The sequence below is a fragment of the Leopardus geoffroyi genome, chromosome A3, assembly GCF_018350155.1.
Source record: "Leopardus geoffroyi isolate Oge1 chromosome A3, O.geoffroyi_Oge1_pat1.0, whole genome shotgun sequence".
NCBI lineage: Eukaryota > Metazoa > Chordata > Mammalia > Carnivora > Felidae > Leopardus > Leopardus geoffroyi.
In genome coordinates, this window is record NC_059336.1 from 104,034,367 (window position 1) to 104,047,357 (window position 12,991).

The 12,991-nt window shown below is 48.9% G+C and overlaps 1 protein-coding gene and 1 long non-coding RNA gene across 2 annotated transcripts in view; one reads left to right on the forward strand and one right to left on the reverse strand.

Moving 5' to 3' along the window:
- ACOXL (acyl-CoA oxidase like) overlaps nt 1-12,991 on the reverse strand; it is a 341,271-nt gene that overhangs the window by 63,274 nt on the left and 265,006 nt on the right. The window lies entirely within an intron of this gene.
- LOC123581143 lies at nt 372-12,202 on the forward strand. The gene is made up of 2 exons (XR_006703640.1): nt 372-2,172; nt 11,810-12,202. It is a non-coding gene; the product is annotated as an uncharacterized LOC123581143 (long non-coding RNA).

Genomic DNA, 12,991 nt, shown 5'->3' on the forward strand with positions numbered 1-12,991 from the left:
TGAGATAAGAGCCCGACCTATGCATTCATATGATTGTGGTTTGCTCTCACCCATGTAGAACACACCAGCCCCTAAAAGACACAAAGCTCTGTTTTGGACTTTCGCGGTGACATTGACCTCTATTGTCCGAGGATGAGTAAAGAATAATCTACAAATTCAGGGGCTAGGTTTTCTTTAAATTTTTTGTAATATTTATTTATTTTTGAGAGACAGAGAGAGACAGAGCATGAGCAGGGGAGGGGCAGACACACACACACACACACACACACACACACACACAGAATCCACAACAGGCTCCAGGCTCTGAGCCATCAGCACAGAGCCTGATGTGGGGCTCAAACTCACAAGCCATGAGATCATGACATGAGCCAAAGTCGGACACTTAACTGACTGAGCCACCCAGGTGGTCCTGGCTAGGTTTTCTTCAGATAATCTTTTTGGAGATAGCAATTTCATTTGGTAAAAGTTTATGCTGTGACTTGGAATCTTCTGAGCATAGGCCATGGGAACCTGAATGTTTGTTACTTGCTTCCTTGGGGGGCTCCTAGATTCTCACCCTCACCTCCCCTCCTCTGTGATGACCCCAGAGCCATACCTCCAGCTGCCTATGGCTGGACTCCACTGCAACACTTTTCGGTGTTCACAAGATGTGGCACCCAGCCAGGTGTAGCTGTTCCTTTGAACCCTGAACATACAATCCAAACCAGTTGACTTCCATGCCTAGCTAACCCTTCCCGGAATTTTCCCATTTCTTTGTCACCATCATGCCCCAGCCAGATCTGTGATTCTTCCTTCCTGTCGCTGAGCCTGCTGACCCTTCTTGCACAGTGTCTCCCTGAGGCACCCCTTTCCCATGGCACAGGTGCCACTTTGACTCCTGTACAACACTTCTGACTCATTCCCCAGCCTTGATGCCTGGTCCCCCTCTCCGGTCGCCGTGCCCACTGCCGCCACCACAGGAAAACTAGCACGGCCATTGCTCTGCATACACTGCCTCCCCTCTGCATCGCAGCCCCTCTTCCCTGGTGCAGACCCCCCTCTGCCAGCTCCGCACTATCATTAATCCTCGGCTGGGTCCTCAGCCATTCGGTCTTCTTCCCGTCTGCTCAAACCCCACCCCTTTCCTGGGCCCAACCGGTCAAGGCCGAGTCAGACAGACCTCACTGGTGGTCTTCACCACCACTCCCAGCTGCGTGTCCCTGGTCAAGCCATATGCTCTCCCTGAGCCTTAGTTTCCTCACAGTCACCTGTGGAGACTGGTGCCTGCCCAGTGGGTGTGGTGTTAGGAAGAAGGGCCGTAGGCCAAGGCACAGTGCCCGGCATGGCCTGGGCCCCCGACCCTGCACCTTTGAGAAGCTTCTGCTTTCCTCACCATGCTTATTTCTTCTCCACTTGATACTTTGGTGGACACATTACACACTGGATTCTTCTCTTTAAATAGTTTTTTTGGCTTATGGGTGCACACACTGCCTCATCCAAGGAGTGAGACCGTGCACTCCATAGGCAGCCTTGGGTCTTTTCCTGAGCTCTGTTCTATGCCTGTCGTTGTCTAACATGTCCAACGTCACCCACAAAAACATGCCCCGTTTTGTGGACCGAAGTGCCCTGTGGGAACACAGGACGCCATAGATGCAATTTCCCCTTAACTGGCTGGCTCGGGTTCATGAGGCCTGCCCCTCTCACCCTGTCTATACAAGCGACAAGAGCCAACCTTGAAAACTGGGCACCAACAGCGGCAGAGCGGACCGAGTCCCAGGTTGTTTTCTCCTCGCCTTCGATGTCAGCGTGACACGCGCTCTCATGCCAACGGCAGGCTCACGGCTCACCTCCCCCAACACCGACTTCTGCCCAACCCCAGAAGAAGACGGAGGGTGGGCACACTGCCAGCCGCTCTCCACCAGGTCTGCACGGCCACCGGGCCTGCCTGGGCTGCCTAACCCACTGAGAAGCATCGCCACAAGGTTGACATTTCATTCCCCTCTCGCTTCCCTCCCCAGCCTTTAAATGAGAGAGAAAAAAAAAAAAACCACCCTAAAAATGAAAGCATTTGTGGTATCTCCGTTCCTCTACCCCTGCTGCTGATTCAAGGGGCTGCCTGCCTAATGAGAAGAAGGCAGTGCGACGAAACACAGGGCTCGTGGCAGAGGCGCCAGTCTCCTTCAGAGACGCTGGGTGAGACTTTCTTGATTCCACGTCGATCGTTTCAACGGCTCTGAAGTGTTCCAGTGCAGTTCATCTCAGCAGGGGATGCAAACGCTTCCACCTGTCTGAATACAGTCAGGGTCCCTCGGTTCAACCCTCGCACTCGGTGTGACAGAAAAGATGGGCCTGACAATAGAGGGAGAACAACAGATTTTGAGGTAAAAAGTAGCTTTGAGGTGCGGCGTTGCGGTGGGGGAGCCTAGGGAAAAAAAAAAAATGACCCAGCTGAACTAAGAAAATGGTAGTTGGGGAGAACAAACTTACAGGCCAGCTTGGACTACGTAAGTCTCCCCTTCTGACTGTGTGCTGTCATGGGCCGGGAGGTGAGGTCCGACAGCCTTGCCCGTGCAGCCATTTTTGAAAGGTAGACAGGACTCTGCAACATGGGAGATCCCTGAGACAAGGAAATGGTTGTACCTAGAATGTCTTTCACTATGACATGTGAATGCAAATAAGGGGGGAAAGCAAGACAAACCAAATGCACAATAGCATTGAACTTGTTTCCTTCTGAAATATGGCCGTAAGATTGGGGAACTATCACTACGTTAGCAGGCACAAGTGACCTCGACAGATGACATAGGGGCTGTATTGCTCTCAGAACGTTCTTTCGGCTTCTCTCTCAATCCCCGTGACAGGGCCCTGGAGAACTGGGGTCCTTCCCCAGGTGCCAAGCTCTAGAGAGCCTTGCTCTGCCATTCCTGTGGCTGTAGCCTTCCCTGTGTGGCAATGGGGGGTTACCTGCTTAGGGTCTGCACCCCACTTCCCAGGGTCCTGGGTTTATAGCTTGAGTCTCTTCCCTGGGAATGTACTCCATCTGGTGTGCGTACCCCCAGACTCATGGGGTGCCCGAGGGGCAGGTGTTGGCAGGGGTGTAGACAGACCCTGTGTGTCTAGACTGGAGGATTCACACGGTGTGGGGTGGTTCTGGGGATGTGGACAGCTAGGGATCTGCAGGGCGGATGCTTCTCCCCATGCTGCTGAGTTCACACAACTTCCCAGAGTCTGAGAATTGTAAATTGGAGCCTGGCTTTTCCAGATGAGTGAAGCTACATTTGTTCAGGCAGCAGGACAGGGTAGATTTTCTTCAACACTTTGCCAGCCTGTTTTATACGCTTCCCCTGGGCCCCACACGTAGAAGGAAGACTTGTTGTGCTAGAGAATGATGCTAAAATACAGGCTCACCCAAACCTCTTCAAAACCAGGCCCGTCCATCTATCTCTGGAGAGAGGACAGCTGTCCCAGCTGTGTCTCCAGTCTGGCAGGAGAAGGAGGCTTTCACCTCACATACCTACAATGAAGATAAGGAAACCAGCCTCCTCTTAGAGGCAGAAGAAATATGGAGGCTGACACGTGCCCCTAAACAGAAGGTTCCACCTGGGAGAGTGTGATGGCCGAGTACCCTGGGGGCTGGATACCGGGCTCTGGCACTGGGGGCAGTGGGTCCCATATCCCCAGCTCTGGCCTGCCTCTCCTCGGGAGCCTTGAGGGTCACGCACGCTTGGGACCCACACCTGAGGCTCCCGGTCAGCTTAGGGGTCCTCCACTTACTCTATGGCACAAGGTAGCATGCTGGTGGCTGTCCCTCAGCCCTCTCATCTCACCTGGGTCTGAAAGCCTGCACTCAGCTCTTGTAGAACTGTCACTCCTGGGCCTCTGAAGTCCCCCGCCCACCTATTCATCACAACACCACAGGGAAATGTTTAAAGAGAGAGACAGAGAAACAAAAGGGCTTCATCTTTGCAGAAAGAACTCTACTTTGGTTTTCAGGATCAACAGGGAGTTGATCCTCCTACTGTCTCCCCAGAAAAGGCCCAGCTCTTTAATGCAGCGTTCAGCCCACTCTTCCAATATTCAACCTGTTTCCTGGTCTCTCCCCTGAACACTTCCCTTCTGGTAGAACAGGCGCCTTGCCATTCCCTGAACGAGGACTTCATTTTGTCACCTTCACCTCTGTCCACACCGCAGCCTCCTCCCGGAATGCGCTGCCACACTTCCAACTCCGGGATCCTATTCATACTTTAAGACCCAGTACCGAGGGAACTTCTGGAAGGCATCTCAGAGTCCCGTGATGTCTGCAAACTCCCTGGACCTCTCATGGGCTCGTCACGCTCCCCATGTACCAGGGCACGTGCATTCACATCTTATTCCTCTACTATACTGACAAGGGTCATATGTCATCCTAGCCCAAAGTCTTGCAAACAGGAGGTCCCGAAAACTTTGGAAGCAAATAAACTGTCAAGTAATTCCGCGCCACCCCCGCCGCCACCACTCCTCTGAAATCTACAGGAACAGTGCTCACAGAGGGGAAGTGTGGAGGGGCAGACTGCACTTCTGTAGCAGGCAACACATCAGTTTGGCCGGGCCCTGGGTGGGAACAGCAGCGGCTTCTCACTGCCATCTTGGAATCCTTGACCTTAGTCTGAGCCATGGGAGTGAGATGTGGATAACTGGCTGCCAAGTTCTAGAGGTGGAGAGTTCGCGTGGGGAGCAGGGGCAAGGCTCTGTGTGTGTTGGGGGGTCAAACCCTGTCTGCAGTGTCTGGACCTTGGGAGGAAAGTGGTTCTGCTCTCTCCATGCCTGTGACACCATGCTGATCTGATCTTCCTTCTCAGGGCTCTTTCCTGTGGAGCTGGTTTCAAAGGAGAGCCAGCTGTGTCTCTGGCTCAGGTCAGGTACACGGTCACAAGAGGGAGCACGCACACTTGCCACTGATTCCCCGGATAGAGTCCTTTCAGCCTGGGGCAAACGTGGCCATTCACTCAACAAGAGACGAGGGCACAGCTCTTCTGGACTCCTCTCTCTGGAACATGCAGTCTTCCCATGTGTGGGGAGGCTGCCCACCATCAGATGGATGGGGTCCTCTCTCGCTTACTCAGTGTGGCCCCCCAGCTCATCATGGCCCACAAGTGCTTCCTGAGGTAGCCATCAGTGGTGGCCACTGCCATATCTTCTCCCCAGTAGACCACCGTCCCCAGGGGACTGCCCTGCCCACCAGCAGATCCCTTGTTGTAAAGACAACTCCAACAGTTGACCCTCAGCTGGAGGTCACATCCCCCATACACTGATCCATGAAGGGAACAGGAGTTGACCAATTTTGGAAAACCAAGAGCTGTGGACTCCAGATATATCATTTAAATCAGGAAGATAATGGCCGTGATGGCCATGAGCAATTGCCTAGGGGGCAGCATCAGCCCCGATGTTCCATTTTGAGGGGTTCACCTCTCGTTTAACATAATGCTATGCTCGGGACTTGGAGATCTCTATGCCTCTCAGGTCTCTCTGCCATTCCTTGTCATGGCGTCTCACCCACAGGCCTCTGGTTCCCCCAAAGCTGCACACGTCCAGGCTGGCTTTGGTCATGTCTGCTCCACCTTGGAGCCAGAACCAGCCTAGCCCTTCTCGTATCACCCTCGGTGCTTCCTCCCACCTCACCCTTCACTTCCCATCGCTCTCGAGGTACCGTAGATTCCTCCCCCATAACGTCTCCAGAATGCCCCCCTCTCCAAGTCCTGCCACCATGGCTTCTCAGTTTGTACCCTCACAGCTGCATGTTGGGCAGTCTGGCCTGGCCTCCCCTGGTCACACTTCACCTCCTACAGCCCCATCTGGTCATGCCTTCCCCTGTTCCAAATCTTTCCCAGACCTCCGCTGACTGTGCAGGGTGACAGTGAAAGTTCCCGGAATAGGCCTGCAAAGGTCCTGGGGGATTCTGACTCTTGTCCCCTACGTGTGCCCTGACACACCAAACCACAAGTGTTTTCCCAAATCATCCATGAATTTCACGCCTCCCATTCTACTCTTCCTCCTGCTTATAATGCCCTTTCCACTTCTGCAATGTAGGTAAACCTTACAAAAAGCAAGGTCTTAAATGCTGACTGCCTTGCCTGGTGCTTCAGTGGGGAGCCATGTGAACCCCATTACACCAGGGCTGACTTAAGTCTCTCCCCGGTTCTCCCAGAGCCTTTGTTCTATAGAAACTGTCATCCCAGTTCTGCCTAATGCTCCTTGAGAGCGGGGGCCATTCCTTACTGGATCTTTCATCCTAAGAACTCAACACAGTTCCTGGCACACAGTAGGCCTTCACCACATGCTTGTTGGCTGAGGATGGGTGCATAAGGGACTGAAGGAAGAGTGATCTACATCCGCATTGTTTCTGAAGGATAACTGCGTAGATGCTGGACTCGGGTGGGGCAGGGCCAGATTTCAAATGCTTGAAAGCTTTAGCTTCTATGGAACATCCCGCCATTTCGTCCCATGATCCAAGGAAATAGCTCAAGGCCGTTCCTTAGGACCAGCACTGTCCTCATGTTCCTTGCAGGAAAGACCAAAGCAAACTGAAGTCAAGTGTTCACAGCCATCACTGGTCCTGCACAGCTGGGACTTGAGGCACCTCTGGTGCATAGATCAGAATCGACTGTTGACAAAAGCTTTTTATAGCACTTATCAGAAAAACTCAACCATTTGTCCATAGCCTAGAATGGGTTTGCATACAATTTAAGTTGTCTTAAACTTCTCAGGAATGATGAACTATGAAATGGGCATAAGACAAGGAACTCTAGTGTTCACTGCATCACATATGAAGGAAGAGCTATTTCTACCATTGTGAAAAGCCATTTTTTTCTGCCATGTTGTGCTTTCATGACGAGCTTACTTTCTGGTTCATGCCCTTGGACCCTGCGGATCACAGCAATAAGAGATTAGGCGCCACCTGTACCAGAGGAGATTTTGTTACATTCTCGGGCACAGAATACTTCTCACCTATAGTTATAAAAATCTGTGGGAATTCCTTTATTTTCCAGGCTTCCAATTAAGAGAGAATTTCTGAGTCATTTTTCAGTAGAAAAAAATTACCAGAAATAGCTTCCTCCATCCCTACTTACCCTGATGTTAAACAAACTCTCCCTGTTGAGTTTTCAACATCCACTTCGATATAGCAAGTCAGGGGTCCTACGTGTCAGTAAAGGAAGGTAAATATACTAATGAAAACCTCGCTGTTAGTTATCTAGTGATCACTTCTGCATCCAACATTCTAGGCCACTTTAAGTATATATTAAAACTTGTTACTTGATTATATCTCAGAGGATTGAACGCTCCTTTTTTTCCTCTTTGGTTCTCACATTTCTGAGTAAACGCCATCATTTTCAAGTTAATAGAGCATTATGTTTTCTCTGCAAATAAAATCCCATAACTCTCAAGCAAAGAGAGAGGCAAATTCATGAAGAGGACACACAGCACTATTTTTCCTCCTGACATTTGGGATCTACGATAGGTTAAAAATGATGTTTTTATCTCTGGTGATTTATCAAACTCCAGATTTCATAAAAGAAAAACAGATGCACCGTAGAAAGGATACATCATCTTAATGTTTCGTTGTGACACTTTTGGTATCTGAAAAGCGTGTATATTAAAGCTCCCCCTTCCAAAAACCCGTAGTTCCTATGGTTTGCACAGTTTTTTCTTGTTTTCAAAACACACTGAAGTGAGAACATGCCAGGAGGCACCTTAAAAAAAATTGGTCACATTTGAAACATACAGATTATTTATAGACAAAAAAAAAAAAAAACCCCAAAAAACTCAGAGCTGAAAGAAAATCTGGTTGTCAACAGACAGTTGCTTTTTCTATGTTTTTTTCTGAGTTCATTTTGGTTTTTGTGTGGGTGGCTCATGTGAACTCAAAGGTTATTTGCTAAATGTTTTGTGAGATTAGGACATGTTGTCCTTTAAAATCTAAATTTAATTTATGTTTATTGCAAATATGTTTCTCTGCAGAATATGGGATACGGGATATTTTTGAAATATAAAATCACACCTAGAATTGCTATAAGAGTTCCTATGCTCCTACTTTTATTCAGTTTAGAAGGTATCATTCTCAATCATATTCCTAGTGGAAAACTCCCAGTACAGAGTTCAGCAGTAAAAATTGTTTCTTTTTTACTTTTGTGTTGCTTTCACCTGCCAGCTTGGTTACTGATTAATCTTATGTTGAAAGGACTTAGACGCCAGAAGTTACAAAGTCGGCACGGACTGCGGATCAGATCTTTGCAGCACAAATGTAAGGTACCTCTTTCGAGCTTACAATGGGGAAAGAGAGAAGAAAATAAAAACCCACGTTTCAAAGGTGGGGAGGGCTTATTTTTGGTGCCTCTTTAGCAATGCTGAGCGACCAAATTCAGCCCCACCCAGAGCATATGGGCCCCCCAGAGGGCAGATGCTAGCAGTCGGTTGGGATTTGAATCCTCCTGCTGTGTGACGCCAGGTAATTTACTTAACCTCTCTGTGCTTAGCTTCCTCAGATGGAAATTGGGTAGACAGTGGGCCCTTCCTCGCTGTCTTGGCGGGGCATTAATGAACGCTTCATTCATAACATTTTGCACGGGGCCTGATACGCTGAGCCCTCCCTCCGTGTTAGCTGTTGCCATGATTACAGGGCCCTCCTGCTTCCTTGCGTGATTTTCGTTTAATTCTCACAGAAAGCCTGTGAGATAGAAAATAGAAGACGCACTATTCAGAGACAAACCCAGTGACAGTAGTGAAAAGCAGTACAGGCCAACTTTAGAATATACAAAGGAAAATCTCCAGAAGTTCAAGGAGGCTGTGACTCCCATCCTCTGGTGTTTCTCTGTAGGAAGGAAAGCCCTTGAGGCAGGGGCGGGGGGGGGGGGGGAATTGGTGGAGGGAGAGTCTCCCTCAAAATCTGATGCCTAGAAAGCTTTTCTGAGCAAAGCGTTGGGGTTAGCCAGTCCGGGGGTGAAGCCCCCAGCTCCAAAGCTCATTTGCATGGGATCCCAGGCAACTGGCCCTCCACTGAGCCTCAGTTTCCTCAGTGGCCTTTGTGAGCTTGTCGTAGAGACCAAAGAAATGACATGACTCTGGCATCAGGGAAACCCTCAACAGGTGGAGGCCGCTGTGATCGTTACCAGGGCACCAGGAATAGTGACGCTTTATTAGCATCTGGGTCAAGTAGCTGAACTCTGTTCTTAACAGTCTCCTCCACAGAACAGGTATCACTCAGGAGTTAGACTCTGCTGTTTTCATCTGTCCTCTTCTTCCCAGCGCAACAGAGTCCTCAGGTCGTTTGTCATAAGATGATCTCATACATTGTCACCTCCTTCAAAGACGAGTGAGTTAGCAGAGGTCTCCCAAGACAGCTTTCCTGAGAACATACTCCCAGGTTTGGGGTGATCAGGGTCCTCAGGGGCTCAGACCTCTAGCGAGGCCAGTGTGACTGGCAGCATTTCTTTTTTTTTTTTTTTTTAACGTTTATTTATTTTTGAGAGAGAGAGTGAGAGAGAGGCAGAGAGAGACGGAGACTCAGAATCCGAAGCAGGCTCCAGGCTCCAAGCTGTCAGCACAGAGCCTGACGCGGGGCTCGAACCCACAAACCGTGAGAACATGGCCTGAGCCGAAGTCGGTCGCTCAGCCGACTGAGCCACCCAGGCGCCCCAAGCATTTCTTGAGTGAACAGTACTTGGGGGTCTTTGGGTTGGGCTGACCCAAACTGCAAGTTTACCTATGCGGCCACGGGGAAAAGGCGAGGCTCCAGGGGAGAAACCCCGGCTTTGTGATGATGACAGGAGCAATAACTTTCATGATGCTGGAGACGAGTCTTTTCACGAACTCGGGACGTCTGGGAGCCACGCTCTGCCCCACCCACTTTCCCAGGAGGGGAAGGGTTAGGGATGGGGTATGATGTTGGGCGGTCTGCATTATAGAACTTTCTCTTCCTGTGTCCATTTGCTCATGAGGCAATGTTGCATGCTCCACCAAAGGTTTACATGCTATAATGCTTCAAGTTCAGTCAAATTTCCTCTTTTCTTTTTGTGATAGCCACCATTTACGTTAGACCCAAATGCCCCCATGCTCCTCCTTAAAACCGTCTCCATTTCCCCAGGTGCCTCCCTCAGCAGGAGCCCCTGCTTTCATCTGCCTCTTGAGGGAATCTTGTGCAAGCACAGGGTAAGTGAGTTCTCACTTCCTTTTCTCCCTGTTTCTTGCCACCTCCTGGCATTCCAGATGGCCCCTCTCCGCTGTCCCAGACTTCAGGCTTCAGGGACCCGGCGACTCCCGCAGAGGACTAGGACAGTCGCGTGGGCTCTCCCAGGCATCACGCGCTCTGAAATGGGGACCCTCAACTCCCAGCTGCACCTTTTGCTCTCAGGAACAAATGTGTCTGAGGTTCAGTCACGTGACCGGGATAGAGGGAACAGAGCCGGAAAAGCCCTTCTCTTCCCCAGCGTTAGGGCCTCCAAGATGCTGCTGTAAATTGCACCTGCCCATTCTTGGCTCCCTAGACCCCTTGTCTGCTTCTACCACCCACATATTCAATGGGTGCTAGACAAAGAGAAAGGTCAGTGTCAGGGGCAGGAGTCCCCAGAGCTCCTCCCTGCAACCCCAGACCACCTGTCAGGGCAAGCTGGACTGCTCTAAAGATAGTCCCATCCAGCAGAGGTCCCCATGAGAAAGGAAGGCATGCAGATTGTCCCAGCCAACACAATGCCTGTGGTATCTACCCTCCTTCCCCACCTGCCAAACCTCTATCTCCAGCAACAACAGCAAAACACTGAAGAAACCTGTATTCAAAGAAGAGAGAGAGACTCTTAAGCAGGCTCAGCATGAAGCTCAATGCAGGGCTCGATCCCACAACCCTGAGATAAGGACCTGAGCTGAAATCAAGGGTCAGACACTCAACTGACTGAGCCACCCAGGTTCCCTAGTTATGGCATTTTATTTTTCTGAGCTCGAATAATGAAATACACATTCAATGAGGTGGTAAGTATATTCCCATAGTTCCTTAGAAGATGGATGGCAAGACTAATAAGAAATCAAGGTGAATGTCGTTTGTTTAAACAATAGCCTTATTAACAACAGGGGCAAATAAATGCTGATCCCATGAAGAATACTGGAACAAGCACTCGCGGATAAAATACAGAAATACATGCTTTAAGAACACATATGATCACATTTTTGTTAAGAAATAAGTCTTGTTTGGAAACAAATCATCCCTGAGAGGAGTCTGAAATTAACTTCTGATAGCCAGACAGCCACACTATTTATACATTCCAATCACAATTACAATGTGCTCTTAATGTGAACATTCTAAATTATTAGTTACCTTATTAAGAACCAGAAAAGGGACTTCTGTGGCATAATGAGAACACCTTACAAGCTCCGAGAAGGGAAGAAACCAAAAGACAACTCTGCATGGAGCTGGAGAACGTTGGATGTAATTTATGTAATAAAAGTGCTTAGTTTCTCTTTTCTGTTTAGGAATTGGTACACCCTTAGGGGTTCAGACAGCACCATGTTTCAGAACTGCTCTTTCCAGGGCAAGGTAAAAATGTGTATCATAGAAAAATAACAATTTATCATTGTAATGGTTACATCCCACTTCAGAAACCACTAGAGACTGCTTAACGTTCTTGTTTCAAACATGGTTTTCCTGAGCCTTCAGGTGACAACGGATACTGATGCCAGAAGGCTTTTTTTTCCATTTGTTCCTAATAAAAATGGCTAGATTCTGAGTTCATTTTCATCTGGGGTGACGTTAAGGTCTGTGCTTTCGTGGACTGATCCTTTCCTTCCCTCCTCTGTGCTCTTTCTTCGAAAGTCTCCAAAGGCAACATCTGGGTCCGGTCACCGAAGACAGATGGGCTCCCTCTACTTCGTCCCCCATCCCCGCGGGACCTCTGCCGGAGGCGCGGCATGCTATTTGAATGCAATGATATGCTGACTAAATCGTTCCTGCACGGTGCGCGCCGAGTGCATTCCTACTGTTAGAACCTATTCTGTATCTGTACCGGCCTCCTCATTACGGATGGCTTTCTCTATCTCAAAACATTCCTGGGATTTCCAGATGCTGCCATTGAACAAATTCTCATTATTTTGCTTCTGTTCCTTTATACAGCCAAATGGTCCTCCTCTGACATTGCAGGGGGCCAATTTCGTAAAAATAATCACTTTTGCTACTGTGGTTATTAACCAATAAACGGTTGAGAATCAATGTGGAGTTCTTTTGCGCTGTGGCGACATTAAATCCTCGACGTTTCCTGCCGGTGTTAAGACTTCATACACTGGAAGCTAACTTGCTTTCTCTTTCTTTTATTCTTACTCTTAAGAAACAAGCATCTAAATGTTCCATTTTGGTAACAGGAACTAAGGTTTTTTTGTAGAGTAGTAATTAACAGTAGTAACAATTTTTTACTGAACCCTAATGATGGATCATATCTAAGGTAAGCGCTTTCAAGTATCTTCTCAACAGCCTCATGAGGTAAATAGCACATTATCTCCATTTTGTAAATGAAGATGAGGCTAAAGCTCAGAGAGGTTGATTAAACCACTCACAGTCACGCAGCATGTAGAGGTAAATAAAGCCTCTGCATTCAGTTAACCTGACTCTGGAGCCCAAGTTCTCAACCCTCCCACTAAACTTTATTAGGCTCTCGACAGGTGAGACGAGTGGTTCAAGGCGTAATGGTCAGTGTTTCCAAGGCAAAGGCATGAGTTCAGGGATACGTTGATGCCCCCTTTCATATTTAATCCCATCTCTTAATGTTTATGTTTAGAAGTATTTCACCTGGGGGCACCTGGGTGGCTCAGTCCGTTAAACGTCTAGCTCTTTTTTTTTTTTTTTTTTTTTTTCAACGTTTATTTATTTTTGGGACAGAGAGAGACAGAGCATGAATGGGGGAGGGGCAGAGAGAGAGGGAGACACAGAATCGGAAACAGGCTCCAGGCTCTGAGCCATCAGCCCAGAGACTGACACGGGGCTCGAACTCATGGACCGCGAGAT